Source organism: Notamacropus eugenii, chromosome 1, assembly GCF_028372415.1.
Source record: "Notamacropus eugenii isolate mMacEug1 chromosome 1, mMacEug1.pri_v2, whole genome shotgun sequence".
Classification (NCBI taxonomy): domain Eukaryota; kingdom Metazoa; phylum Chordata; class Mammalia; order Diprotodontia; family Macropodidae; genus Notamacropus; species Notamacropus eugenii.
In genome coordinates this window covers 273299425-273314133 of record NC_092872.1, presented here as the reverse complement: position 1 = coordinate 273314133, position 14709 = coordinate 273299425, and the positions used below count along the sequence as shown (strand labels likewise).

Genomic DNA, 14709 nt, shown 5'->3' with positions numbered 1-14709 from the left:
CCTCCATCCTATCCTGTCCCCCATTACTTCTATTTTCTTATGGTCCTTTCCCTCCCCATGAGTGTCGACCTCGTATTGCATTCTCCTCCCCATGCCCTCCCCTCCATCCTCCCCCCTACCCTGCTTGTGCCCCTGTCCCCCACTCTCCTGTACTATGAGATAGGTTTTCCTATCAAAATGAGTGTGCATTATATTCTTTCCTTTAGTGGAATGTGATGAGAGTATACCTCATGTTTTTCTCTTGCCTCCCCTCTTTATCCCACCACTAATAAGTCTTTTGCTTGCCTCTTTTATGAGAGATAATTTGCCCCATATAACTTCTCCCTTTCTCCTCTCAATATTTCTCTCTCACTGCTTGATTTCATTTTTTTTTAAGATATGATCCCATCCTCTTCAATTCACTCTGTGCACTCTGTCTCTATGTGTGTGTGCATGTGTGCATGTGTGTGTGTGTGTATTCCCACCCAGTACCCAGATACTGAAATGTTGCAAGAGTTACAGATATTGTCTTTCCATGTAGGAATGTAAACAGTTCAACTTTAGTAAGTCCCTTATGATTTCTCTTTGCTGTTCACCTTTTCATGGTTCTCTTCATTCTTGTGTTAGAAAGTCAAATTTTCTTTCCAGCTCTGGTCTTTTCATCAGGAAAATTTGAAAATCCTCTATTTCATTGAAAGACCATTTTTTCTCCTGAAGTATTATACTCAGTTTTGCTGGGTAGGTGATTCTTGGCTTCAGTCCTAGTTCCTTTGACTTCTGGAATATCCTATTCCATTCCCTTCTATTCCTCAATGTAGAGGGTGCCAGATCTTGTGCTATCCTGATTGTATTTCCACAATATTTGAATTGTTTCTTTCTAGCTGCTTGCAATATTTTCTCTTTCACCTGGGAGTTCTGGAATTTGGCCACAATGCTCCTAGGAGTTTCTCTTTTTGGATCTCTTTCATGCGGTGTTCTGCGGATTCCTTGAATATTTATTTTGCCCTCTGGTTCTAGAATCTCAGGGCAGTTTTCCTTGATAATTTCATGGAAGATGATGTCTAGGCTCTTCTTTTGATCATGGTTTTCAGGTAGTCCCAGAATTTTTACATTGTCTCTCCTGATTCTATTTTCCAGGTCAGTTGTTTTTCCATTAAGATATTTCACATTATCTTCCATTTTTCGAATCTTCACGCTATGTTCTGAGATATCTGTCTTTCTCATAAAGTCCTTAGCGTCCATCTGTACCATTCCAGTTTTGAAAGATCTATTTTCTTCAGTGAGCTTTTGAATCTCCTTTTCCATTTGGTTAATTCTGCTTTTGAAAGCATTCTTCTCCTCATTGGCCCCTTGCACCTCCCTTGCCAACCGAGTTAGGCTAGTTCTCAAGGTGCCAATTTCTTCAAGATTTTTTTGGTTCTCCTTTAGCAGGGAGCTGATCTGCTTTTCATGCTTCTCCCTCATCCCTCTCATTTCTCTTCCCAGTCTTTCCTCCACCTCTCTAACTTGATTTTCAAAATTCCTCTTGAGCTCTTCCATGGCCCGAGCTCATTGGGTGGACTGGGACACAGAATCCTCGATTTCTGTGTCTTTGCCTGATGGCAAGCATTGTTCCTCCCCATCAGAAAGGAAGGGAGGAAGTGTCTTTTCTCCGAGAAAATACCCTTCAATGGTTTTATTTCTTTTGCCTTTTCTGGGCATTCTCCCCAATCAGTGACCTGACCTCTGAATGCTCTCCTCACACCCACCTCGCCTCCTGGTCCTCCCAGCCAGCGTTTGGGGACTGAGATTCAAATGCTGCTTCCCGCCTTAGGGTTTTTGGCGGGGGCAGGGCTGCTAATCAGTGTGAGAATTAAGTTCAGGTGGTCAGGGGCAGGGCCACCTCTCAGGCTCAGTTCCCTCAGGGGGTTTATGCACAGACCTTCCACAATGGATCCAGGCTCCCGCCCGTTTGGGGAGCCCCTGTCTGTAGCCGCCTCTCAGCTTCTATCTCCTGGGGAGGCCCGAGCCATGGGGGCACCCCACTCCCCTCTCAACCTGCCAAAGAGACTCTCTCACCTACCCCCGTCAGTCACGGGTTGGTGGGGGAGCTTGTGCCGCCGCTGGAGATCCCGTCTCTGGAGCCCTCTCGGATCTTTTCCTCACGGTGTCGTGGCCGCGGCAGGTCTGGGCTGGGCTCCGCGTCTGCAGCGCGACGGACCTTTTGCAAGAGGTTTGCAGGTCCCTCTGTGGGTGGGGGGACCCGTGTGGCCGCTGGAGATCCCGTCCCCGTAGCCCTCTCGGATCTTTTCCTCATGGTGTCCTGGCCGCAGCAGGGCTGCCCTCTGCTCCCTGTCCCGGCGCCCAGTCCATGGCGTGAAGGACCCCCCGCGAGAGGTTTGCAGGTCTCTCTGGAACAGAAATCTCCCTCGCTCCAATATTCCGTGGTCTCTGGGTGCAGAATTCACCTTGGGTTGGTCCCCTCTAGCCGTTCTGTGGTTTGTGGGCTCGGAGCTATGTCGCAAAATTTTATCTTTAACCACAGAGAAAAAGACAACAAAGAATATAGCAAAAAATACAGTAGTGATCACTAGTATTTATGTAGCATTCAAATATTTTCAAAGTACTTCCTATGTTATTCCAGGTCCTATAGTAATCCCCCTTTTAAAACTGAAATGAAGAGTGAAGGAAGTTAAGTGAGTGACCCAGGATTATAAAGCTATTCATCCTCCTAGGAAGGATTTGAATTCAGACCTATCTTTACTTTAAGCAGAAAAAAATAAAAGAAAAAATGTATTCTGGGAGACATTTTCTGTTATGGAACACAGAGCTTTTGAAGGAGACTAATATTCAGTTTCAGTGAGAAAGAGGAATAGGAATTTTCCTGGCATACTTCACCTCTGACCCCCTCTCAAAACAGAGAAGGTGATGAATGGAAGTGTTCTGAGAATAGAACATTCTGGCTGATGAAATTTTCTGATTAAATAATGATTAAAAAAGTTTTCTTTGAACCTTTCTTGTGAGGGATGGGGAGAATCTATAATGTGTATTAATATAATTTCCTGCCCTATTAAGTTGAATATACTACGGAGAATGGCATCTCTCTTGGTTGAAGGCCTTGCAAAGCCTGAAGGTCACCAGCTATGCGTTCTTTGCTAAGGGTGTCAGGGAGACTGAAATAATTGCAGAAAAAGCCACAGAAACAGCTTCTGGGAAAATAGCAGTACAAATCAGGGGGCTTTCTCCCATTTTAACCTTGGTTCACAATGTAGCCATTGGCAAATGCATTTTATCTTTCCAATTTTTTTGGCTTTTTTTCAGTTACTTAGGGTGACATTGCTTTCTTATTTCACAAAACACATTACATGTAGAAGTCAGTTAATTCATGCTGATTGAACTCTGAAAAAAAAAGACAAATTTACTAGCACAATGTAGAATTATATATTAGAGAGACAGTGTGACATAGTGGAATCCTGGCATCCAGATAAGGAACAACTGAATTCAGATCTAGTCTCTAACATATAATAACTAATAATAATAGCTAACATTTACATAGCCCTATCTAAGTTCTTTATGATGATCATGTCATTTGGTTCTTGCAAATAGCTCTAGAATCTAGGTGCTATTATTAATCCCACTTTACAGTTGAGGAAACTGAAGCAAACATAGGCCAAAGGGTCAGAGCTAGAAAGTGTCTGAAGCTGGATTTGAACTTAGGTCTTACTAACTTGACGTTAGGGCTCTAACCACCTTGCTCTATACAATATATACATAGGTGTGTATGTGACTCAGGGCAAGTCATGTAGCATGTCAGTGCCTCAGGTAACTCTCTACTGCCATTAATTACAGAAAAGATGCTCACCTGCTTGCTAGAGGGAACTTCATCCTTAAGCAATTTCCTATACTGGTGAAATCATTTGGCAGTGAGATGGTGTAGTGGATGGATTGCCAGGCCTGTAGTCAGGAAGACTCCTCTTCAGGAGTTCAAATCTGGCCTCAGACACATACTAGCTGTGTGACTCTGGGTGACTTACTTAACTTTGTTTGCCTTGGCTTCTTCATGGCAATATGAGCTAAAGAAGGAAGTGGCAAACCATTCCAGTACTTCCTCCAAGAAAATCTCATATAGGGTCACAAAGTGTTGGATATGGACATGACTTCAAAGACTTAACAACAACAATACTATAAAATCATTGGAACCAGTCCCTCTCCCTTTACTCATTGTGAAAGCAAACACATGGCACTATAATGTTATAAAAATTCAGAATTGTTATTTTAAGACTTCTTCTTTGGACTCTGGTAAGTAGAAAATTTGAATAAAAAAGTGAAGGGTACTTAATTTCTCAAAGATGATAGAGACCTGAAAGATGCCTAAATTCTTTTGTTAGCTAGATTGAGAAATTATCTAATCATGGACACATGCACCACAGATATAGTGCTAGAAAGGACCTCAGAGGTTTTCTGACCTAATTCACTCATTTTACAAATAAGAAAACTGAGACCCAATGAGTCTTTGTGATTTGTCCAAAGTCCCAAAGTCCCTAAACCATAGAGGCAGGATTTGACCATGGCACTGTGATCCTGGACCTGGGGCCCTTTGAGGTTCAGATTGTTCTGCCCTACCACCCCCATCCCCATACCTTACCAAATCATTAAAGTAGCTTTCTGTGTAGCCATGAGAATGAGGTGATAGAAAGAAGATGGCAAAGGGGAGCTTGAAAGTCATGAATGAACTGGCCCAAAGACCAGGATATTGACAAATCATGTACTTTATTAACCAAAACTCACATTCATATCTTATGAAATGTAACTTTCATACAAATTCCAGGCCTTCATGCTTCCAGCAAAACATCCAAAAAGGTGCTGATAACTTTGAGATGAAACTTTAAGGGTATCCTGATAAATTTGTGACAATTTTGATATGTTAATGAACTAACTCCAAGGTGGGACTGAGGTAGGACTGATGGTATTTGGTTTATTTACCCCCAAAACCTCTTGAAAATTGAAATCTCAAATTCCTATCCCCCAAGCCCTTTTCCATTTCTTGGTCCATGCTGCCACATGCTCCCAACTCAAACCCCTGATTATGTGTGATATTTTTTGCCATGCCCCTTCCCCATCCTCTTCCTCACACTGCTTCCTCTTCACTGCTATATCACCTGTGTCCACACTGCCTTCTGCCTCTTTATCTCTTCCATCACTTATCTCTGCTTTCATAGACTTTTTGTCCTGATACCCTTTGTGTTTAATTAAAGTGTGATTGCCACCTCATTTCCTGATCCAAATCAGTGTTTCTGAGAGAGTACACAAAGAACTGGGTGTGTCTGCACCTACTCAATAATGTCAAAAATTAATTCTCAGTTCAGCTTTCCACTGAATCTCTACTGCCCTAATCAGGGCTTCTGACTTCAAACTGAATACCGATTCTATTATGTTCTGCTGCCTCCACTGAGCCAGACCTGGATGCAGTGTCAATGGAGTTCGGGTGTCAATGGAGTTCGGGTGTCAATGGACCTGGGTTTGAAAACTGACTTTTGAAATGATAACATCTGTGACTTTGAGTAAGAGACAACCTCCCTGGACTTCAGTTTAGCAATCTTTAAAATGGGCAGGAGAGGTGTTGAGCTGGATTTTCTTTAAGGTTCACGAAAATGTTAAATGTATGATCTTGAGTATCCAGAAGATATCAGTGAGGTGGAACCAGTAGTCTGGATACTTGTGAAGTATTTCTCTCTCTTTAACGTATGGGTATGTATTTGGAGGGATTATATACATATAGAGAGAGGGCACAGGGTGAGTTGAATAGGAAGAAATGATATGTAAATAATAAAATTAAGGGATAAGAAAGGAATATATTGGGAGAAGAAAGGGAGAAATGGAATGGGGCAAATTATCTCATAAAAGGGGCAAGAAAAAGTATTTTCAACGGAGAGAAAAAAGGGGAGGTGAGAGGGAAAAAGCGAGGCTTAACTCTCATCACATTTGGCTTAAGGAGGGAATAACAAGCACACTCAATTTGGAATGAAAATCTATCTTACACTACAGGAAAGTAGGGGAGAAGGGGAAAAGTGGGGTGAGAGGGATGATAGAAGGGAGGACAAATGGGAGGAGGTGTTAATTAGAAGTAAACACTTTTGGGGAAGGAAAAGGTCAAAAGAGAGAATAGAAAATGGGGGCAGGATAAGATGGAGTGAAACAAAGTTAGTCTTATACAACATGACTTTTATGCAAGTCTTTTGCATAACTACACATGTGTAACCTATACTGAATTGCTTGCCTTCTCAGTGGGGAGGAGGAAGGGGGAGAAGTTGGAACTCAAAGTTTTAAAAACAAATGTTTAAAATTGTTTTTATGTGCAACTGGGAAATAAGAAATATAGGTAATGTGGTATAGAAATCTATCTTGCCCTACAATAAAGTCGAGGAGGTGGGGATAAGAGAAGAGAGGGGTATGATAAAAGGGGGTCAGATAGGCAGAAGGGGTAATCAGAATGCATAGCTTTTTGGGGTGGAAGGAGGGGAGAGATGGGGAGAAAATTTGGAACTCAAAATCTTATGGAAATGAATATTCAAAACTAAAAATAGATAAATAAATTTAAAAATGAATAGGAGAAACCATAAAACAAAACTAAACATAAAACAGCAAATGGTTTGCTTCATTCTGCAATCCAATTCCATAAATCTTTCTCTGGGTGTGGAAGGCGTTTTGTCTCAAAAGTCCATTGGAATGTTTTTAGGTCCTTGCTTTGCTATGAAGCACTAAGTCTACCAGAAAAATTCCTCACACACTGTGGTTGTTTCTGTGTACAAAGCTCTACTAGTTCTGCTCCTTTCACTCAGCATCAGTTCATATAACTCTTTTCAGGCCTCTCTGAAGTCTTCCTGTTCATCATTTCTTATAGTATTCCATTACATTCATATACCACAACTTGTTCAGTCATTCCCCAATTGATGGGCATCCCCTTGATTTCCAGTTTTTAACCACCAAAAAGAGAGCTGCTATAAATATTTTTGTACATATGGGACCCTTTTGCATTTCCTTGACCTCTTTGGGATAGAGTCCCAGAAAGGATATTGCTGGGTCAAAGGGTATGTACATTTCTGTAGCCCTTTGGGCATAGTTCTGAATTGTTCTCCAGAATGGTTGGTTGGATCATCTCACAGCTCCACCAACAATGAATTAGTGTTCCAACTCTCCCACATTTTCTCCAACATTTATCATCTTCCTGTTTTGTCACATTAGCCAATCTGATAGGTGTGATGTGGCATCTCAGAGCTGTTTTGAATTGCATATCTCTAATCAATAGTGATTTAAAGCATTTTTTCATATGACTATAGATAGCTTTAATTTCTTCCTCTGAAAACTGCCTGTTCATATCCTTTGATCATTTATCATTTGGGGAATGACTTGTATTCTTGAACATTTGACTCAGTTCTCTATATATTTTAGAAATGAGGCCTTTGTCCCAGACGGTAGTTGCAAAAATTCTTTCCCAGTTTTCTGCCTCCCTCCTCATCTTGGTGACAATACATCATTTAGACCTTTCCTGGTAAAGGCAACAGCAATGGTAGATATTTTAATGAGAAGGTGGGTAAATAGTTCTCATTTCTTCCCCCTTACTTCATCTTGGGGGCAGGAAGAACTAATCCTCAGGTGAAAGGATTAGACTACAGTTAGGAAAAATGGGCTGGCCTTCAGATGTGGCTGGTTATACCCTCTCTAACACTTAAGGAGTGCTGGTTGTTTTATGAGACCCAGCTGCTTTTAGCAATCTTGGCTAGAAAAACAAAAGAAATCCTGCCCCCACTCCCATTAGGATCTCCTGAGTTGGTCTCCTCTTTGTAGATCAGGTAAACCCCAACTTTGATGAAAGAAAAGCAGGGACAAAGAAAATGACTAGTTCAAGCTAGTTTCTTTTATTACAGTAAAAAGAAGTAGGGGCCCTACTTGGTAGGGACCCAGCCCAGGATGATTAAGGACCAGAAGCCTTGGAGTTATCACATTGCTCAACCACACCCTTCAGAAGAAGAGTCAGACAATAATGAGGGAAAAGATGGATCACAGTGTAATACTGGGTATTAAATAATGCAGCATAGTATTAATTATCCTTGGAAAATAATAGCACCTAACTGACAGGATTGTTATGAGGCTCAAATGAGATAACATGTACAGTACTTTGTGAACCTTAAAGTGCTGCATAAATACTTGTCATTCTTATCATCATCATCATCATCATCATCATCATCATCATCATCATCATCATTATCATAGGAATATGATGGAAAAGTTGTCATTATACCCAACCTAAAAGATATTAAATGATTGTGGTAGTCTCAAATCCAGATCCTATAAGTAGAATGGAGTAAGTGAATTTTAGAGTGGCTTTTACAGGATTATAAACATGAAATCAGAACACACTTTATAGCTTATCTATTCTAATACCTTCATTTTACAGATGAGGAAACTGTAATTTAGAGAAATGAGGTGATCAGCAAGGTCTTATAAGAATAAGCTTGAAGAAGGGGTTCTTAACCTTTTGGTGTGTCTTGTATTGCTCTGGTGGTCTGGTGAAACTTATGGAGCTTTTTTCAGAATTTTTTAAATTTATATATAAATGAAAAGGAAACCACTTATATTGAAACACAAGTAGGAAAAAAACCTGGACCCCAGATTAAGAATCCTGACCAAAAAGGTAGAGCTGGAATCTTGATGAGACTGTGATCTCCTTGAGGCCAGTGACTGTCTTTTTCATCCTTTTATATTCCTGGTCCTTAGCATAGTCCCTGGTACATACTACACACTTATTGTTGTTCAGTTGTGTATAATTCTTCGTGACCAAATTTAGGGTTTTCTTGGCAAAGATATTGGAGTGGTTTGCCATTTTTTTTCTCCAGGTCATTTTACAAATGAAGACATTGAGGCAAACAGGCTTAAGTGAATTGCTCAGGATACGAGCTCGAAGTGTCTGAGGCCAAATTTGAACTCAAGTCTTTCTGACTCCAGACCAGGGCTCTTTCCATTGTGGCACACAGCTGCCCCTATGATTAAAGTTGATCAATTAATAAACCTAATCAAAGTTAACAGTGATCACTTCTACCACCTGCCCCTAACATGAGCATCTTACCTTCACTTGAAGACTTTTATTGAGGTAGGAACTCTAAACCTCTTATGATAGCCCATTTTGCTTCAGAACAATAGAAATTATCCTCCTCCAAATATTTTTTTTCTCTGACTTATCAGAGTAGTCCACCACATGAAGTATGTGGATAGGGAACACAATACTCAAAAATATAACTTGATGAAAGCAGAATGCAGCAAACTATTTTTTTTCATTCCTAGAGGCTATGATTCTTTTAATGCAACTGAGAGTCATATTACCTTCTTTGTCTGCCATGTCACACTGTTGATATCCATCTTGCATTATACTATAACTGGATTTTTTTCAGATTAACTGTCATCTAGTTATAATTTTTTCATCTTGTCCTTTTGGCATTGAATTTTTGAACAAATTCTCAAAAAAATTTTGAAGAATTAGAACAAATGTAACACTTAATGGGTATATCTATACCATTTTATCTTATTTTAGTCAGCTCAATTTCCTAGCCTGTCAACTTATGGCCCTCCTTGATTTATGTAATAAAAAATACCCATTTTGTTTTTGGGTATATGGATATAATTTCTAAATGAGTTGCACACCAAGCAGAAAGGGCTAGGGATGAAAAGCTGCATTAAATAGTAACATCAGTGTCCAAGACAACTGAGGCCTCCAGTTTTATGAATACTGGGGGATGGTTGAGATTTATAAATATATAACTTTATATAAATTGTATTTTCTGATCTTTGGGGCTTTAGAGGTTTTACCATAAGATTAATCTTCCCCTTTGTGGCTAAAAAAAATATAACAAGCTTGCACACATAGACATTTTCAAAACTCTCCTATTGATGTGAATAATTCAACATAATTCTAAACAAGAGAATTTGCAATTGTAGGTACAAAAGAATGAATCATTCTTGTCTGGATGAAGGTCTCTAAGGCCAAACTAACTAACCAGGAATGTTTGGGCATCGTGACAAGGTTTTCTGCCTTGTTTCATCATCTCCGAGGGCCCTATTACCACATAGAGCTCTCCAGTTAGAATGGCATTGCTCATTCACTAAACATCTTGATTTCCATTCCTAAGTAGTGGTTGGAGAATCCAGCAGGGACTTGCTTTTGGAGACAAAGACATTGCTCATCTTGCATAGTGTAGTTCTCAGTATTAGATGTTGCTACTTTCAATCCTGGCCATGTAGGATTGATGCAAGTTCATAACCTAGAGATGAAAAACAAGTCTCCTGAACTAATCTGCCTACTTTCATTATTAATTTATGCCAAGGAAAGGCTAATATCTTTAATATAAAATTCAGAAAACCATTCAGTTTAGACTAAAATCTATCTCCAGTCTAATATGTTATTCTCCATTTTCTATATTTAAAATAGAATTCCTTGATAGATGCTGCTGCCAGAGAGGATATTGCCCAGACTTTGTTTACCTCCCAGAGCTCCTATACTATTTCTCCACAGAAAAAAAAAATGACCAAGCACAAATACTAGAGAAGAAGGAAGTTGAGAGCCAGAACCAAAATATTCACCAAAAAAGAAAACTGGTCTCTTTGATCCTACTGCTTCTCCTCTTCCTCCCTCCCCTCCTTCCTCTCTTTCATCTCCAACTCTATCTCCACCTGAAAGGATAATAGATGCGTCTCTCACAAACACATGTTGTAGTCAAAGTTATCCAAAATTAGCCTGGAGCAAAACATTTTACAGCATGAAGAATCTAATGAAATTCCTAGCAAAGAGGGTGTGGTCTTTCTATAGGTTTTGCCCGAGCTGTATTACACAGAATTTACAGATGTTGAAAGACTTCCTATTTCTATCCTGTATGTACTTCTAGGAACTCAGCCTGATCAGACAGCACGTTGACAAGCTGGAAAATGAATTCTACAAGCTCCAGGAAGCAATAAAGATCTTTCATACCCCTGCCTCAGTGTTCTTCTTGCCAGGATTGCCTTAAAGTATGTCACTTGAGGTCTCAACTTCCAGAGGACCTTGCTCAAGCTCAAACTACTATCAGAGAGTTAGCATCCATACTTCTACCTGTGACACTGCAGCCTATAGTTTTCCTTCCTCTTCCTCCTCCTCCACCCTCTCCACCATCTCCACCACTTCTTCCTCTTCCACTCAGCTCTGCATCTTTGTTGCTCAAAAAAGCTGACAGTACCAAAGCACTTCAGACTATACCATCAAAACAAATTGTGCCCATGCATATAACTGTTAAAGATTTGCTCACTGTGAAGTTAAAGAAGACACAAAATTCTACCAGTAGCAGTGGGATTCTATCATCACCGAAGAAATGAAAGCTTCTGGGTACAGTCTCTGATCTACAGAGTATTTCCCTGAAACCTCAGTCCAAATTTCAAGCAACTCATGTCAAAAATGTGATATTCACTCCCAGAAAAGTCCAAATGGATCTGAGGAAACTTCTTAGGAAAGTCAACATAGATAGGAGGCCAGGAGGTACCCTCTCATCAGTAAAGAATATATGGAGACTGGAACAGGGATAACTCCAATAATGACCAAGGTCTTGTGGCAAAAGTTTCAGTTGACTCATTCAAAGAGCCCTTCCCAAAGCTCCATTACTTTCTACAAACAACTTTGATGAATAAAATTTGATGTCAATGATGGATCACATTTGAAAGTAAAACATTAAATAGATGTACTCAAATATCATTTTTAAGAATTTTAAGATGCTATAATTCATCAATTGTGTATCTTCACAACAAAAAGTATAGATTTAAATATTGTCCACTTGTTTCAGTTAGTAAACATGTCCAAACAGGATTTTAGGGTTTTTTTGCCTTTGGTTGTCTAGATGATCATGCTTAATTAAGTCTCCGTCATATACGTTTTTTTAATTTGTCATGATAGTATATTTTGAGTGACTGACTTAGATCCCAGTCATTTTAAGAAGTCATTTGTGATTGCCACATTTGCCACCCAACAAATAAGTAGATAATAGAGGTTGTAGCCCTATGTATCTTTACCTAAACAAGTAAGAGATAGGAGCCTGATGGCCTCAAAAGGTAGAATATACCTCCTCCACCACCTTGGGTAGACATTTTAGCTCACCACCATGCCTGAACAGCTCCTTACTTTTCATATTCTGTATTCAAGAAGCCAAAGGGAAGTGTCATGGATAGCCTTGATAGGTACTATGCATCTTCTACTGTGTCTCTTCCCAAGGGCTCCATGAACTCTAAAGCTGGCTCTGGGCACAATGTCCTCTATCCTCTACTTCGAGCCATAGAACAGAGGAAGCTGTTATTAAGCATAAAACCAGGTCTGAGGCTGTTCAAGAAACTCATCTGCTCCTCTAAGAATGAGGACAAAAGTCAGTGAATCAATGAGGACAGCAGGGGTAGGAAGGACAGAGTCATAAAACCTCAGTAAACTTACTGTTTCTAGGAAAAACTGCAATATGAGACACATATAGCATCCTTGGAAAGTTCCCAAGCCAAAAATCTAGTTTAGGGAGTTTCCTAAAATTTCTAGTAATGTTCAAATCTTGGTCCAAGCACAATGGCCCTAGAAAATTCCCATGTGTCTATTCAACTTGGGCCCTATTTTTTAGATACAAAAGCAGGCATTTTAACACTCATAATGGATAAATACAGAAGCAATAGTAAGACACACATGACAAAAATGAAATGTATTATAAAAAACAAAACAAAACAAAACCTGTTGGCTGGTCTTGTAAAAGTCTAGAACTAAGGGAATGCTTATGGAGGAAACTTCATTTCTTGTTGAATGGTGTTTTACAAGGCCTAAATGAAGTTTACAATAGCTCTACTACATACTGTGTTCACTTTGCAAATAACTTGATAATTCACAAAGGATGAATACTGTTGATCCTATTTAGTTACCAAAAAATTGAAAAGCTTCTGCAGTAGGTATTCAGAGGGAAGGTTCTGTAGGCATCTGATAACTATATGGGTATATGCAAATACAGAAATTTGTAAAGTTGCTAAGGCTATCATACCAATTTTAAGAAATATTACATGCTCCCCAAGTTTACTTTTCAGCTTTTACTAAGCCTTCATCACAGCTTACTTTGTATTTTTCATAATTCTGTAAACCTAGGGCTCCTTAAAAAAACTATGTACTGTGTGTTTGTTATTAAAATTTTAGCGATGACAAAATCAGGCCAAGAATTCTTAGCCACTTAGCTATTTTTTAACAATAAAATTTTTACAATAAAAAAATAAGAATTCCCGGGGGAGTCCCAGAAAAAAAATATCGTCTACAATATCAAAACAACTTGTGTATAATAATTCACAGACTCTAATTTAAAGAGCCAAACTTTCTCCAGAGGTACCATGTTGGAACAGATGGTGTGCTGATTTTAGAGTCAGAAAGACGTGTGTTCAAGTCTTGCCTCTGATCCTTAACAATTGGGTCATATTGAGCAAATAACTACTTCAGTTAGTCTCAGGTAATTAAAAAGAAAGTCCAGATCTTTGAGATGGGCAGATACTCCCTAAGCAAAATTGCTCTGTCAGTTTCACTGCCCCTTTTACCCAAAGTAAAATGAGCACTGTTCCATTCAACATAGAAAACACACTGATTCAGAGCCTACCATCTGCCAGGTACTCTTTGAAGCATTCAGGATACAAAAGACAAAAGAAAAAAAAAAGTTCCTGCCCACAGAGAATCTTCATCTGCTGCAAAGCACTGCAAAGCACAAACAACCTATATAGAAAGTGATGAAGTTCCACTCAGTGGAAAAATCACTTTGCATTTTGGTGTACCACTCAAAAAAATAATCTAATCTCTTTTTCTCATCTGTAAAATAGAACTAATAATACTTGCATCAATTAACTTGGACTGCTATTGTTGTTGTTTTGCACTTAATTGTATTTCATTGATTTTCCAATTTCATGCAGAGATAGTTTTCAACATTCATTTTTGTAAGATTTTGAATTCCAAATTTTTCTCCCTCCCTGTCTTAATTCACCCCTCCCCAAGGCAGCAAGCAATCTGATACATGTTATGTGTGTACAATGATATTGAACATAATTCCACATGAGTCACGTTATGAAAGAACTGGTCACTGGCTTTCTGTGACAGGCCCTCCAGGGTTGGCGTTTGCCCACTGTGCTTGGGTGGCCCAGCCAAGTCACATCTGTTGTGCTGGAGTTTGCCTTCTGTGATGTGGCTGCAGATCTCAAAATTGGCCCGCTGTGTCAGTATGCTGCTGAATCAGGGGCCTTGGTTGCTGATCTGTGCTGTGGCTAGGAGCCTCCTGCTGGCTTAGCCAGACACCATCTGCACTAGGCTGCACTCTCCTTTTGCCCAAGTGAGACAGACCTTTTCTGAAGGCCTTCTAAGTTATCTTAAGCTGAAAATTTGCTTTGCTCTATCTTTTTGTGTATTCTGTCACTCCAGAATCCATTTAGAGACTTGATTTAATGTTGTTTTGGAGGGAAACTGAGAAGAACTCAGGATACTTCCTAGCTTCTCTCCACCACCTTAGCTCTGTCTCTCTTAACATGGATTGCTATATCAAATAATATAATACATGTAACTTTTTTTCAAGCAGAATCATTTATCAAGCTATTATTTATCTTGTTATCTGCTAGGTGTTGTGTTTGGTGTTGATGATGCATATATAACATCATTTTTAAAAATCCCTATTCACAAAGGTCTAGCTT

General features: G+C 39.5%; 1 pseudogene; it reads left to right on the top strand.

The window, feature by feature from the left end:
• Positions 1-10531: 10531 nt before the first annotated feature.
• Positions 10532-11664, top strand: LOC140525153 (proline-rich protein 11 pseudogene; annotated as a pseudogene).
• Positions 11665-14709: the final 3045 nt, after the last annotated feature.